The sequence below is a fragment of the Vicugna pacos genome, chromosome 4 (genome assembly GCF_048564905.1).
Source record: "Vicugna pacos chromosome 4, VicPac4, whole genome shotgun sequence".
Lineage (NCBI taxonomy): Eukaryota > Metazoa > Chordata > Mammalia > Artiodactyla > Camelidae > Vicugna > Vicugna pacos.
The window spans coordinates 23,115,032-23,129,104 of record NC_132990.1 but is presented as its reverse complement, the minus strand read 5'-3'; the positions used below and the strand labels follow the sequence as shown (position 1 = coordinate 23,129,104).

At 35.1% G+C, this 14,073-nt stretch overlaps 2 long non-coding RNA genes and 1 other non-coding gene across 4 annotated transcripts in view; 2 read left to right on the top strand and 1 right to left on the bottom strand.

Moving 5' to 3' along the window:
- The window catches only part of LOC140696009 (uncharacterized), an 88,105-nt gene extending 83,423 nt beyond the window's left edge, over positions 1 to 4,682 (top strand). For both annotated transcript variants that reach the window (XR_012071916.1, XR_012071915.1), the window contains 2 exons: positions 1,471 to 1,614; positions 4,350 to 4,682. This is a non-coding gene — a long non-coding RNA (uncharacterized lncRNA). The remainder of the gene's footprint in view (positions 1 to 1,470; positions 1,615 to 4,349) is intronic.
- Positions 1 to 14,073, bottom strand: part of LOC140696010 (uncharacterized) — a 42,975-nt gene that overhangs the window by 7,900 nt on the left and 21,002 nt on the right. The gene's annotated exons all lie outside the window — the stretch shown is intronic.
- TRNAD-AUC (transfer RNA aspartic acid (anticodon AUC)) lies at positions 394 to 468 on the top strand. Its single transcript has one exon. It is a non-coding gene; the product is annotated as a tRNA-Asp (tRNA).

Below are 14,073 nucleotides of genomic sequence, written 5' to 3'. Positions count from 1 at the left end.
GCAATTTTATATTGTACATATATGGTCATATTGTCTTTAGGCAGAACTTCTCAGTTCACATGGTATTAAAAAACCTATCAATATTTATGCTATTCTGAAAAGAATACCATGACTTACAGGTGCTTTCCATCTAAGCACATTTGAGAACTGCTGTTCATATGTGTCTGTAGTTGAGACTTCACAGTGCACATATATAGTATATTTTGCTTCCAGCAAAATTGTTCTTAATTCATATGAAATTAAATATACCAGCATTTCATAATACATTGCAAAGAATAGCATAGATTTTCACGTGATTTCCATCTGGACAAGTCTGAGGATGATGAAATATTCTATAAGGTTTCTCTCAGCTCTTATTTTTTGAAAGTTTTCATCTTCAAAAATATCTCCTTAGGAGAGGGTATAGCTCAGTTGTAGACTGTGTGCTTATCATGCACAAGGTCCTGGGTTCAATCCCCAGTACCTCCATTAAAAAAAAAAACAAACACCTAATTACCCCCCCCAAAAAATTAAAAAATAAATAAAAAATTAAAGTGTCTCCTTAAATTCCTTCTGCCATCCCCCTCTTGCCGTTTTTTCAACCAAATATCAGCTCCTTTATCCTGCCGTTATCTGTTCTGTACACAGCCAACCCAGGAGGGTTGTTTTGCTATGAGCACAAAACCTATGGGAAGGACTGGCTATTTTCTACCCCCAGTACTGCTTTATAAGTCTGCCATCTGGCTCTGGGGTCAGTCCTGGAAGTCTGATGGAAGACCTTAAACAATGTTTCAGTCTAGCTTTTAGGCATAAATGCTGAAAGTCTGTCAGTAGTATGATTTATATGTGTGTGTGGGTGTGTGTTCTAAATGAAAGATAAGGCTAGATAAAGTTAGATGTCCTGGAGGCCTTTTCTGGGCTTATCTCTGCTCTATGATATTTGACAGCAGTTGGATTCCACCTTACCATAGTGGTATTGCAGTTGTCAAGTTAGCAAGGTTGGAACTGTTTTTCCCAGAATCTCTTTTCCGGTCTGTTATGGGATTAGGGATGGTGACAAGAGAATTTTGCACAAAATTTGGAAGTCACAAGTGAAGTAGCAGTCATTCTGTTTTAAGGATTGGTGCAGGGTACCTGAAACACTGCAGCTTGTACAGGTTGTTGCTGATCTGCTAGCTCTAACCTGTCCTCTCAGGTTCCAGTTTTTCTTCTCTCTCTGTTGCATGGCTTTCAGAGTCTCTTTCTAACTACTGATCCTAATGACCCACGGTGACTTCAGGCTGATGCAGAAGCAATAGCCTTCTGTAGATTCACCAGCTTCCGCAATTGTGTAAGGTGTAATCCCTACACTAAATTTCTCATTCCACACACTTATAGTGATTCTGCTTCCCTGATGAAACTCTATGTGATACACTTGCCAATGGCACTTTGCTTTACCATAAGGGAGTGTAGAATTTGGAAGGAACGCATACATGTCTGTTTTCTCCCCAGAGCAGGCCAGCAGGATATGAAGTTGATCTTGCTTCTTTGAAGGTCACAGCTGGCTGATAATGACCCAGAGCACCACTGATTGAAGGAGATATGGATTGGAGGAAATGGATACAAAGATGAAAAGAAGACACATCCACTAAAAAGGTAATCTCTGTCCTGGCTTTAAATGTACAGCCTGCATCCACTCATTTTCAGAACGGTGTTTCAGTTTAGTTTGGTGATTTCTGTGGTGCCTTCAATCTCAAGAACTGAAGATCAGCCTATGTTTCAGATAAGTCAGCGACTATTGGGACAGCTCACTCTGTCCTAAATGAAACTCTACTTCTTGCTTGTGCTATAAAGAAGGAGTTGAAGTTTTGAGGCAAGCCTTATGGCGTGGCAGGGGTGGGGGTGGGTTATTACTGCTTTTCCAAGCAAACAATCACAGACAACAGAAGCCTCTCCTTAACCCACCATCACTGTGCAGATAGGTAGAGGCTGTGATTCTCTACTCAGGAATGGGAGACCAAATATCAGAAGTGTCTTTACTTTCAAGGAGCCTGGACTTACTTTTCCTTTAACTGTAGGATTAGGGCTCATGTGTTAGTCTGACACCTCTAGCAGTCAGAGCCAGAACTGAATCCTCCTTGTGCCAGACTAGTTTTTACAAACTTCCCTCATTTTTGTACCAAATTTCATAATTTTAAACACCTGTGCTATTTTTCGTTTAATAATTTCTACTTAAATTTAAGCATACTTGTATTTCATTGAATCTAATGTACTATCCCTTATAAGATACACTCTTATTTTTTGTACCACCAAGAAAAAAATTTCTTCCAACTAAATTGCACAATACCTTCTTATCTTAGAAGTATTCTTTCCCACTGGCCCTGGATGAGTTTCCTATTTCCTACCCAACTTAAAGTCTTTATGTTCTATGTCCATACATACTTGGTAAATATTAACACTGGGTCATGGCCAAATAAATTCACTTTTCCTTGCAGTAGGCTTGTCCAGTGTAAGGCCTCTGAGTTTTCAGTCCAGAGACTCCCAGCCTTGGGTTTAGGGTAGAGAAGAACAGGACGGGGAGACTGGATGCACTGGGCTGGAGAGAAAGGTTTGGAGGGGTTGCTGAGTATATACTTAAAGCTGCTTCACTCTTCTCCATGGGACAAGAGGGCAGCTAGAGGCAGCAAGAGCCAAAAGATTGTGAGACCCATCCTGATTTCAGAGATATCAAAATATGAAAAAAAGTGCAACTTAGACTCAAAAAAAAAGAAAACTTTATATTTCCACCAAAACCAGAAAACCATATAGCTTGCCAGAAATATAAACAGAAATAATACAATGAAATATATGATATTAACTTCTAACTAGGTTCTATAAGTATGGAGGGCTCTCCACCTGAGGCATGCTCTACAAAGGGAAATCTGTCAGTGTTAGGGGTTAAATCATGTTAGTGCCAAATGAAGACTTTCTCCTTCTTTGAATCTGAAGGATTGGAAGTGAGTTGACAAGTGAATAACCATTCTACCCGAGACTCAGTGTTATTTAATGCTGGGTCTGGGACATCTAAAACCATGTTAGTAGATACCACCAGTGGTTTGTAGCTTACCCCTTGGAAAACACAATGTAAATACTGTCCTTGATCTTTTATTGTCTGTCAGCAAGAGCACTAACAATTGAACCAGGAAAAATCAAACAGTAGGTTTAATCAGGCACAAGCAAGGATGAGTGGAAAACAGGGACAAGTCACAGTTGGAAGCATAAGTCCTTTTATATCCTTAGAATTGGCAGGACAATATGCTGATCTAACTATTGAAGCACTGTGGTATCAGTTTTTTATTGCTTCATAGCAAATTACTACAAACTTAGCAATTTAAAACAATACTCATCTATTAGCTCTGTCTGTGGTCCTACCTACAACGCTCAGCAGAGTTTTCTGTTTAGGGTATCACAAGGTGTCAGCCATGCATGATATTATCTGGAATATCAGGGGAAAAATTTGCTTCCAAGTTCGTTCAGGTTGTTGGCAGAATTCAGCTCCTTGTGATTGTAGGACCAAAGTCTTCAGCATTTTCTTGTTGACTATCAGATGGAGGGTTGGGGGGTGGTGTGTGGTCATACCAAGTTCCTAAAGACCTCTCTTTGCTCTGGTCCTTGCCTCGTGGCCCCTCCAGCTTCAAAGAATGTCAAATCCTTAGCTTTGACTTGCTCTGATTTTTTTTTCTGTTACTAATCAGAGAAAACTCTGCTTTAAAGGGCTCCTGTGATTAGATCAGGATTTTACATCTGCAAAATCCCTTCACAGTAGTATCTACATTAGCATTTGATTGAATAGCCAGGGACAGCACTCTAGGTGGGCCATCTTGTCTTTAGAATTCTACCTACCACAGTTGTCCTCGGAGATCAAGCTTGACTGTGTAGAAACTAAAACGAGGCTCTTGAGATGTTTCCATAATAATTCTGGACAGAATTAAAGATGGATCTTAAACTAAAGTGTCTTCTAGCAGGTGATACTATAGCTAGTCTCCAAAATAAATCACCAATCAACAAATACAGAGTTAACCTATTTATTTTTATGTGAACACAAGTTACTTCACAGTAATCTAAAAGTGAATTTCACCTAGAAATAAGAGTTTGACCGAAGTATATAATGTCTAAACCTCCACCTTTCTGTTTTCTGAGATACTCCTAAACACTAAAAGAGAATTTTTTTTTTGCTGTTAAATCTTAAAGTAGGGACAGTTTTCATAAACTAATTCTCTCACTCTTTAAGATGAATTTTGGGGCTGAAACTACTGATATTTAAATATGGGAACTACACATACACACATGAACTTTTATCTGTGTCTGCTTAAAAGCTGGAATCAACAGCCAACTCTCACTTTATTACTCAGAACTCAATCGCTGTAGGAACACAGAGAAGTTCAAAGATACAACATGATTTTGAAGCCAAAATACACAAACTTCATCCTACTGAAAGGAGACAGTTGTGTCCCACTGAGATGATGGAGTTCGGCTGCAACAAAAGTTCAGGCGGGCCCACTGCAGCACCTCCCTGCTCTGCAGAATGCAGCTTCTATCTGTCGCTCCCTGGAGCTGGGAATTTACCACAAACACCGCCTTGGGGAACAGTGTTAGCAGCTGAGAAACTGCAGAAACAAGCTGCTTCTCAGTGACTCCCAGATATTATCAGAATGCAGGAAAATAATTAAAATCCTAATTAAGTAGTTTCTCATCTGGTCTATTTGAAGACGCTCCAAAATGGTCAGATTTAAGGCACAGTAAACAGCTGAAGTGCTAACTGTGCTTGTTAGTTAAAACCTTTGTCAGAGGTCAGGTCTACATAAGGAACATGAAATGGAGAATTGAGCCAATATCTGCGTGATTCAAATTCAAAGCAATTTTGCTTGTGGTATTTGTATGTTTCAAATACTATCTTTCTTTTACTTAATTTTTTCCATAAACACTGATTCATCGTTTTTAGCATAGTACTGTATAAGGATTAATAATATGGCGAATATGGGAAATGGACTGAAAAAAATCCTAAGAGTACATGAGGTTTTAAATATTAGTTAAATTTGTCAGATTTTTTTCTAATTCTGGCATTTTTACTTATAAAATTATAAGATTATACATACTGTACTACCTTGTATTAATTTCATGCTAAATAGCTTAAATACAAAATATATAACATCTATTTACCTTTATAAGTGAAATTTAATCATGGCTCTGTATTTTGAATCCTGATTTTCTTCTGGTTACCTTCTCTCATTTATACTTTATTTCTCATTTGCATGGGTCCAGCAAGAAACAAACATTAGTGTGTTTTCCAGAGATGTAGTTTCTCAAGAGACATTTGTTAGAATTATATTACGGAAATACATCCAACAAGATTAAAAATACTAATCCACAACCTTTGACCTGTGTGTGTGTGCGCGTGTGGTGTGTACTCTACAGATTACTTAGAAGTGATTTACATTATTATTTTGAAATTGCTATTTAGAGGTGAATACACATACCTATATTTAAAATTTCTATGTATGAGTAATTTCACAATCAGTCTTATATCCAGGAACAATTTTAAAAAGGAATGTGTCTCTTGTGATTCCTACCATTTTCAGAATGTCTCCCTGACCTTGTTGGTTTTGCCAAACCTTGCCTCAGGGACTCTTACCACTTTGTTTCCTCCTCTCCTCTGAGTCTTCCTCCTGCTCTTTTTTTTAATATTAAATACATTTGACATGTAATACTGTGTAAGTTTAAACAATTTGTTTAAAAAAATGGGCTGAAGAACTAAAAAGACATCTTTCCAAAGGGGACAACAAAGTGGCCAACAGGCACAAGAAGATGCTCAGCATTGCTAATCATTAGGGAAATGTAAATCCAAACCACGAGATGTCACCTCACAGCTGTTAGAATAGCTATCATCAAGACAAGAGACAACAGGTGCTGGATAGGATGTGGCAAAAACTGAACATTTATACATTGTTGTGGGAATGTAAATTGGTCCAATCACTATGGAAAACAATATGGAATGTCCTCAAAAAATTAAAAATATATCTACCATATGATCCATCAATTCCACATCTGCCTATGTTCTGAAAATAAGTGAAAACAGGATTTCTACCAGATATATGCACTCCCATGGTTATCGCAGCATTATTTACAATAGCCAAGATGTGGAGACAACCCAAATGCCCATTAATGGATGAATGGAAGAAAAAGATGTGGTATTTATACAGTGGGATATTACTCAGCCATTAGAAAGGAGGATATCTTCCTCCCACTCTTTCTCTCTTTCCCAGATCCTTTGGTTGAAGAAGAGATTAGTGCTTCAAAGTGTGAACTTTGGACTGGTTTGAACCTTAGTTGTGCCACTTACAAGCAGTATGATATTGTGCAAGTCACTTAATCTCTCGTGCCTGTTTCCTCAAACTGGAAAATGGAGATAATATTAGCACTAATCTTGGGTTATTATGAAGAGTGAGTGAGTTAAACACATGGTGTGCACTTTATAATTGTTAGCTAACATTATTTCCATTGTATTAATATTTCTGGAACAATTCTCTAGTAAACAAAACTTCCTACTTCCTTAGCCTATGTCATAAATTTTACCTCTTGGCCTCAAATGAAACTTAGATCTTCTTTGAGGACAACTCAAGCAACTCAAGTGAAGGTGGCTCTATCTTCTAAGTTTAGCTAGTCCCAGTGCTAGGAGGAGGGACCAACTTTTCAGTCACTTCTAACCCAGTACTGTAGCACTAAAAGGAAAAACTTCTCACTTAAAGCTTCTATTCCCCTCCCTTCAAATCATGCTTCCACATTTATTGAGAATTTGACACCCTAATGATGGTTTTCTTCTCTTCCCTATGTCATCATACTGGCTAATTTCAGTGTCTATGCAGAAGACCCATCCAATGCTCAAGCTTCCCAGTAATTGATCTTTTTTCTAATGACCTTCACCTTCTCCACACTTCAGCCCCACCCTAGACTTTGTTATCACCCAGATCTTCTCTATCTCAGAATGGTAAACCTAAATATCGTAGTCTTTAATCATAATGATGTTCAGTGGGAAATGCCAAAGGAGTCATTACTCTATCTAGACAGTTAATTAAATTCTTGACAATAGGCTTGGGTCTTTTGTTTGCTCATTTGCCTTTCCCAAAAAATCACATAATAGGAGTTTAAGAGCTCATTTGGTTGGTTTATAGGTAGCTATCTTTCCCAAGCATACTGGAGTAAACTGGTAACAATTCTTTTTCTTTCTCTTAGTGTAATTGGAACTAGAACTTCATATTACATGCAGTTAGTTTTGTAACAGAGACTATTATTCCACATGTATGTAGGTTTAGGCAATACTTTCTGAAGAAATAGCCTTTATTTTCATGGAAATATTCTGATCACCTTTGATCCCTCTAGCTGAAGAGCTTCCAGATCAATTAGATTACTTTCAGATAATTCTTATGGAGAGTCACAATTCTCTGAGCAATGTGTTGGAAAGAAAGGGACCAAAAAAGATGATATACTTGGAGGCCATTATAACAGAATAGTCTAGATTAGCGATACAAAATCTATTGTAAGGTTATTACGTTGATACCATTTTGTTTTCAGAAATTGGATTCTAGAACCTTCTCCTATGTATTTTTTTATAATACACTTTTCTTATAATACACTTTTATATTGTACAAGCAATACAGAATCATTGTAAAATTATTTGACAAAAAGAAAAGCAATAAGGAGAAAATAAGTAGGATGTAATTCCACACCCTATTATAATGATATAAATGCCTTTCAAATCTTTTGCTAGGTACATACTACATATGTAATACATGCAGATGCACACTTTCTGTTTTATGAACAAGGAATCATCAATACTGTATATATTATTTTATAAATGTATTCATACTTAATAATATACATTTCATATTTTTCCATGTTAGTAAGTATACCACTACAACATTATTAATGCATGTGTTGTGTTTCACTGAATAGATGTGATATACTTTATTTAACCAAATTACTGCTGTTGAACATTTAGACTGTTTCTACCATGCTGTAATGAACTCTTTGTGTAGTGCTTTAACTGTTTCCTTGGGTTACATTCCAAAAAGTTAATTCCTAGGTAAAATTGTATACTTTATTATACTTTAAAATATTTTCTTTTGAACATTACACAAAGAATGCGTGCTAGTTATAAAAAAAATCCAATCCGATGAAATACATTCAGATGTACTTTTGTCTACTCACGCTCCTCAATTAAAATGTTGCTAGAGTGAAATTTTGCCAAGCTATTTATTACCTTCCTTAGAATAATTCCTAGATATCACATTACTAGACCTCAGGATATACCTTTTGAAAAGCTCTGACATACACTGCCAAATTGCCCTCAGAGAAGGATGTATACTTCTCTCATCCTTGTATGAGAGTCCTGTTTTCTCCTGATTTAGTCCAATACCAGATATTATCATTTAAAAAAGATCTTTGCCAATTTGGTAAGTGAAAAATTGTAACTTCAAAAAATTGTACTTTTGATTCATGGTGATGTTAAATGCCTTAAAATTATTGGATTTAATTCATTTTGGGTGAATTATCTGTTCCTACACTTGGTTACTTTTTCTATTGAGTCATGCTTCAGAGACTGACTAGTTCTTCAGCAATCCCATTTCATTTTCCTTCTAAGCACACAGCTATACTACATATCCCAGGCTCTCATGTAACTATATATGAATACCAGACCAAGTTCTAGCCCAGACTGGAATAAACCTCTGTAGGTCCCAAGTCCAGTAGAAGTCTCACCAGGCTAAATTCAGAGTGTCAGTAGGGCTTGTATTCCTCTCAGCAGACCCTAAAGGAGAGAGAATCTCCTCTCTTGCTCATTCAGGTTGTTGGCAGAATTCATTTCCTTGATAGGACTGTAGTCCTTTTTTACTTTGCTGGTTCTCAAGTGAGAACACTTCCTAACTTCTGTAGACCACCAACATTCTTTGACTTGTGGCCTCCCCTTGTCCACTTTTGAAATCAGCAACGTGAATCTCTCTCATGCTACAAATTCTCCGGCTGCAACTCTGACTTCTGCTTCTGCCTTCTTCTTCCACTTAAACAGACAATGTAATTACACTAGGGCCACCTGGATAGTACAGGGTTATCTCCCTATTTTAAAGCCAGCTGATTAGCAACCTTAATTCCATTTACAACCTTAATTTCCATTTGCCATGTAAGGTAGTGTGTTCATGGATATAATACTAGTGGGCAAAGATAATGGGGCCAAAATCCTACTGACCATGATGCTCTCTTTCTCTCCTCTTCCAGAATATAATGTATAGGAGGGATATCATGTTTATCTTTGTATCCCCTTTGTTTAGACCAGTGGTTGGTACAGGTAGTGTAACTTAAGGGTTTGCTGATGAATATATGAAGAAAACTTTCATCAAATAACTTGATGAAACTGTACCATTAAGCCTACATTCCGATATCCTTGTATCTTAGTAACTGTTCCACGTGGCTTTAAATATTTCTGAGAAGATTTTGGCATAAACAAATAATATATATTTTCCAAAGCATACTATTAACATTTGGTATAATACCATTTTCCTTTTTAAAATATGTTATTTTCTATACTTTTTCTTCTTGATAACACCTCTCACCTTCATTCTACAAGCCTTTTGTGGATGTGGAAAATACAACCAGTTCCAAATAGAAACTGATGTACAGAATATGTAAGTAAAATTTTCAAAGATAAGCTCCTTGTATAGACAAGACTATAAGGATTTCACAACTAATTCTTCTTGGGTATCCTTATCACAGAACCAAACAATCCCTTCTTCCTCTTTTTTTTAAATTGTGGTACAACATATGTAACATAAAATTTGCCATTTTACTCTTTTTTTAAGTGTATAATTCAGTGGCATTAATTACATTTACATTGTTATGCAGCCATCACCACTGTTTCCGAAGACTTTTCATCACCCTACCCTCAATTTCTTTTATTAAAGCTTTTTAATTATTTTTATTATTAATTCAAAATAATCTTATCAACAGTAATTTAAACATTGAGATAATAAAATGTATCTTTCTTTAAATAAAATTTTCAGACACCTCTATACCTCCTGTGATTTTTTTAAATTAATTTTCTTAAATAGAAAAATAATATTCTTCAGACAACTATGTACAAAACAACTTTTTTGCTGAATTAACAAAACAGGAAACAATATCTAGAAAACTTTTCGATTTAATTCTAAAACTAATGGCTGAGTACTTAAAAAAAATCATTTGGTAAGTGGATTTAGAACACATCTGCCTGGCTATTACCTACAATTTAAGTGCAAGTAACATTAAATTCAATATAACCTCATTTGTTAAAAAACAATTTCAAATAAATGTGTATTCTACTTACATGAAATTTAGGGGGGTTAAATTTAAAAATTGCCATAAGAATCTCATTATAAGCTGGTCTTTCTCATAGGGAGACCCCCATGGACTTTCTCCAAAATATTTGTGAAATGATAAAAAATGCTAATTATACATTATTACTGTAGTATACAGTACTACAATGACTAGTGTACAACTAACTGGTGGTAGAATGATTGTGTTAATTACAAACAGTTGAATTTAGAAAATTATTTCCTACCTAGTAATTTTAGAATTAAGTAATAAGATTTCACTTTATTCATTCTTTCCTAGAGATATTTAACTGTAAATACTTTTCTACACATATGCATGTGTGTGCATACATACAATCTAATAAATCTGAGCTTTGCATTAATTGCAGCTGTAGGAATTGTGATGCCTCTTTGTGTTTTTATCCTTTTAGAGTGATGTGATATTGTTTTTATTTTGCTACTTCCTGAGAGCAGATTGAACTTAGATAGCTTTCACTTTAAGAAAAGATTTTTCCAACTAATTTGACAAAAACAATTTTCCATATGTTTCTAGAATAGATTTGAAACCTGAAAGTTTTTAAATGATATTATCACATCTGTTGAAAGGTTCTATTTACAACAACATTGTCATTAAAATTGTCACCTTTCAATTTAATTTGTGTGATTTCTGCACATTTTTCATTAAATCATGCAGGTTTATTGAATTTGTTTTTAAAGTAATCTTTGAATAGCATTATTATAATTATTATAATCATATTCAAATTAGGTAAAATACAAAAAGTTTAAAGCATTATTATTTGTACTACAATTCTGGTTAGTTTGAACATTTAAAATATAATTATGGTACCTTTTGTAAGGATTCTATACATTTTAAATGTAGTATGTTACATATAAGGGGAGTATAAGTCCCACACAGTATTATTACTAGTATTTCTAAATTATAAAAGCACTATTTTGTGTTTAACAATTCGTCAAATTGACTGAGGTTAAAAAAATCTGAGAGGACTCAAGAAGAGAAAGTGAATTTCTCTTCACAGATTTTGATCCAATATTCTAAATGGATTATAAAATTTATTTTAGTGAATTGAGTTCTACTATATGTTATCCTGGGGTAATAGTTACATTCAATTTGTTTTATTAAAGTACACTTTAGTTTTAGTTCACTTTCTGATGACTCTTGAAACAAGGTATTAGTTGCTTCATTTGAAAGAATCTAATTAAAAGGCTATGATTGAGAAATGAAAGTGATGGAGTTTTTTTTGTAATATGTAGACTATCTTAAATGTCAAAAATTGCCATGGAAGGAAGTGGTACTGCGCAAGCAGCACTTAACATGGAACCTAGCAGAAGAAAAAAAGTAATTTTACCTGCAATGAAAATGTTCCAGTTTACCTATCTGACTAAAGATATTACTGGCAGTTTTCCAAGACAGTTGCTCGTCACAGGGTGCAATTCATGAAACCATAGATAGCTGGAATCAGTAAATTTGATAAAAGTGGTTTTTTTCATCAAACATGTACCTACTGAATCTTTTCTCAATATAGTTTTCTATCAATTTAAGAATATCTGCCTATGAAAAATATTATAGTCCAAAGATGTCATAAACTTTAACATCTACAGATGCATAAGCTTAAAAGCAAATGTAAAAATAACTTCATTATGATAAATATTAATGAAGATATGTTAAAGGAACCACAAAGAGACTGGAAATGAAAATTATTAGAGACTGTACAATTGGGGTGAGCAAGGGAATTGGAAGATTCAGTTGCAGGGTAGTAGAAGCTTACACTCCACTAACAATAGGGAATCAGGGCAGAGTATTGGTATTCTCCCACCTACTTCCCACTGCTGTTTTGTTGCACTACTGTTAACATTGATGCAAATTTTCTAATTTTTCCTTAATCTTTACCTGTTAATTAAAAAAAAAGTTTGTTCTTAAAATACTATGAAATTATAAACATGTTATCTAATTCTGCCTCCTTCCCACTCTATGTTTGGGGAGAGAATATTAAATCCCTGAGGAAGAATCACAGAAATCTGTTTTCCTTAAAATTCAGCACTGTTGACAAGGGTTAGATTTAAAATGGTTTTCAAGGAGACCTCAACATTATGGAAAGTGGATTAGTAATAAATCCATTCACTTGCTAGTTTGGGTTACATGATGTTAACAATATGAATATTTAGTTGTTACTGATAATGAGGTGTTTGTATATCTAGGAAAAAGTGGGTATATTGAATAATAAAAAGATGAAGAAACTTTGGTTGTTTCTTAAAATAATGAGTAAGCTTCATTTCATAATATCTGAGGAGATGGAATCTTGTGGAATTAAAGAAGAATAATTCATTTTATACCCAAAATGGCTAATGTTTGAAACATAAAGAGGCTCACTCTCTCCTCAGATGCCTCCTTGGTCTGAGGACAGGATATAAATGGGAAGTTTGGTGGTGTGAGATGATGGATGAGGGTCTCCTCTGGTTGCCAGAGGATCTGTGACCAGCACAAAAACTGCTTGGTCTGGGTTAATTAATTGCAGGAACAGTTTTTTTCAGATGCAGGGCAAGCACCTTGGCTAAAATCTCAGCATCTGTGTTGATTAAAGATCTGAGGCTGAAGGAAGCACATAGTTGGGGGTCTTAGATAGGTTTGGGAGCCATATGGGCTTCCTTTAATGAGGGAGGGCTCTGTGATCCAAGTCTCGAAGCTATGTTGTTCTAGTCAGCATTAATTGAGTACCTCTTGTCCAGCACCAAGGTACTTCACAGTCCTATCAGAGCAGTCATTTTTTCCTGGTTATTTGTTTCAATAATCTATTCAGAATCTCACAACTATTATTCATTTCTTACAGACCTAGGGATAAGAGAACAGGGTGCAAAATCTTGCTGGCCTTTAAGTTCAGGACACATCCTGAAGAAAAATCTGTTTTGAATGTTATTGCCAGTGAAATGTCCACTAGGCTATTACGGCACTTTTGAGATGTGAGTTCTAGAATTACTCTCTTACATTTTATCTTCAGGATATTCTATCCGTAATCAGTTTTTCTTGGCTTTGACATTCTATTTATAATAGCTATGGAAATGGATAGAGGTTCAACTGAAAAGGAAATTATAATAAAAATGGAAAAATATAGTTGCATCAATAAAACAATTTGTTTAGGCTGACAACCCCTTGAAACATTCATAATTTGAAAATATAGTGGACCTCATCTAAGAAGTTTTAAGAATTGTAGAGTTATACCACTCAAGGATCTAAGTTAGATGCAAATTTAGATGTTCGCTTGGGGAAACAAAAGCTTGGATTGTGAGTAGTATTTTTTTTCTCAAGTGCTTTGTTCTCTTTACTCAATTTGATTCCTATGGAGATTTGAACCACCTATTGGCATTAGAGTCTATTCTTTTGAGTCACCAGATTGAATCACCTCTTTATTTTGTTGTTTTATTTTTTAACTTTTACATTATGAAATATATCACAAATAAATGAGGGCATATAAAGTTCAAGTAGATTTCTAAAATAATAATAAAATAACCATCCATTTCTCTCTCATCTCAAGAATCAGCACATCTTCAGTTCTTCCTAGTTCTCCCAACTGCAATCTCCAACCTCTCAAAGGTAGCCATAATCTGCATTTTTATGATTGATACTTTTCCTTCCTTTTCTTCTAAGTTTTCTACCTACATATGTATTTGTACCGAATTATATTGTATGTTTTATTCTGTAACTTGTCTGTGTTGCTAACTATTA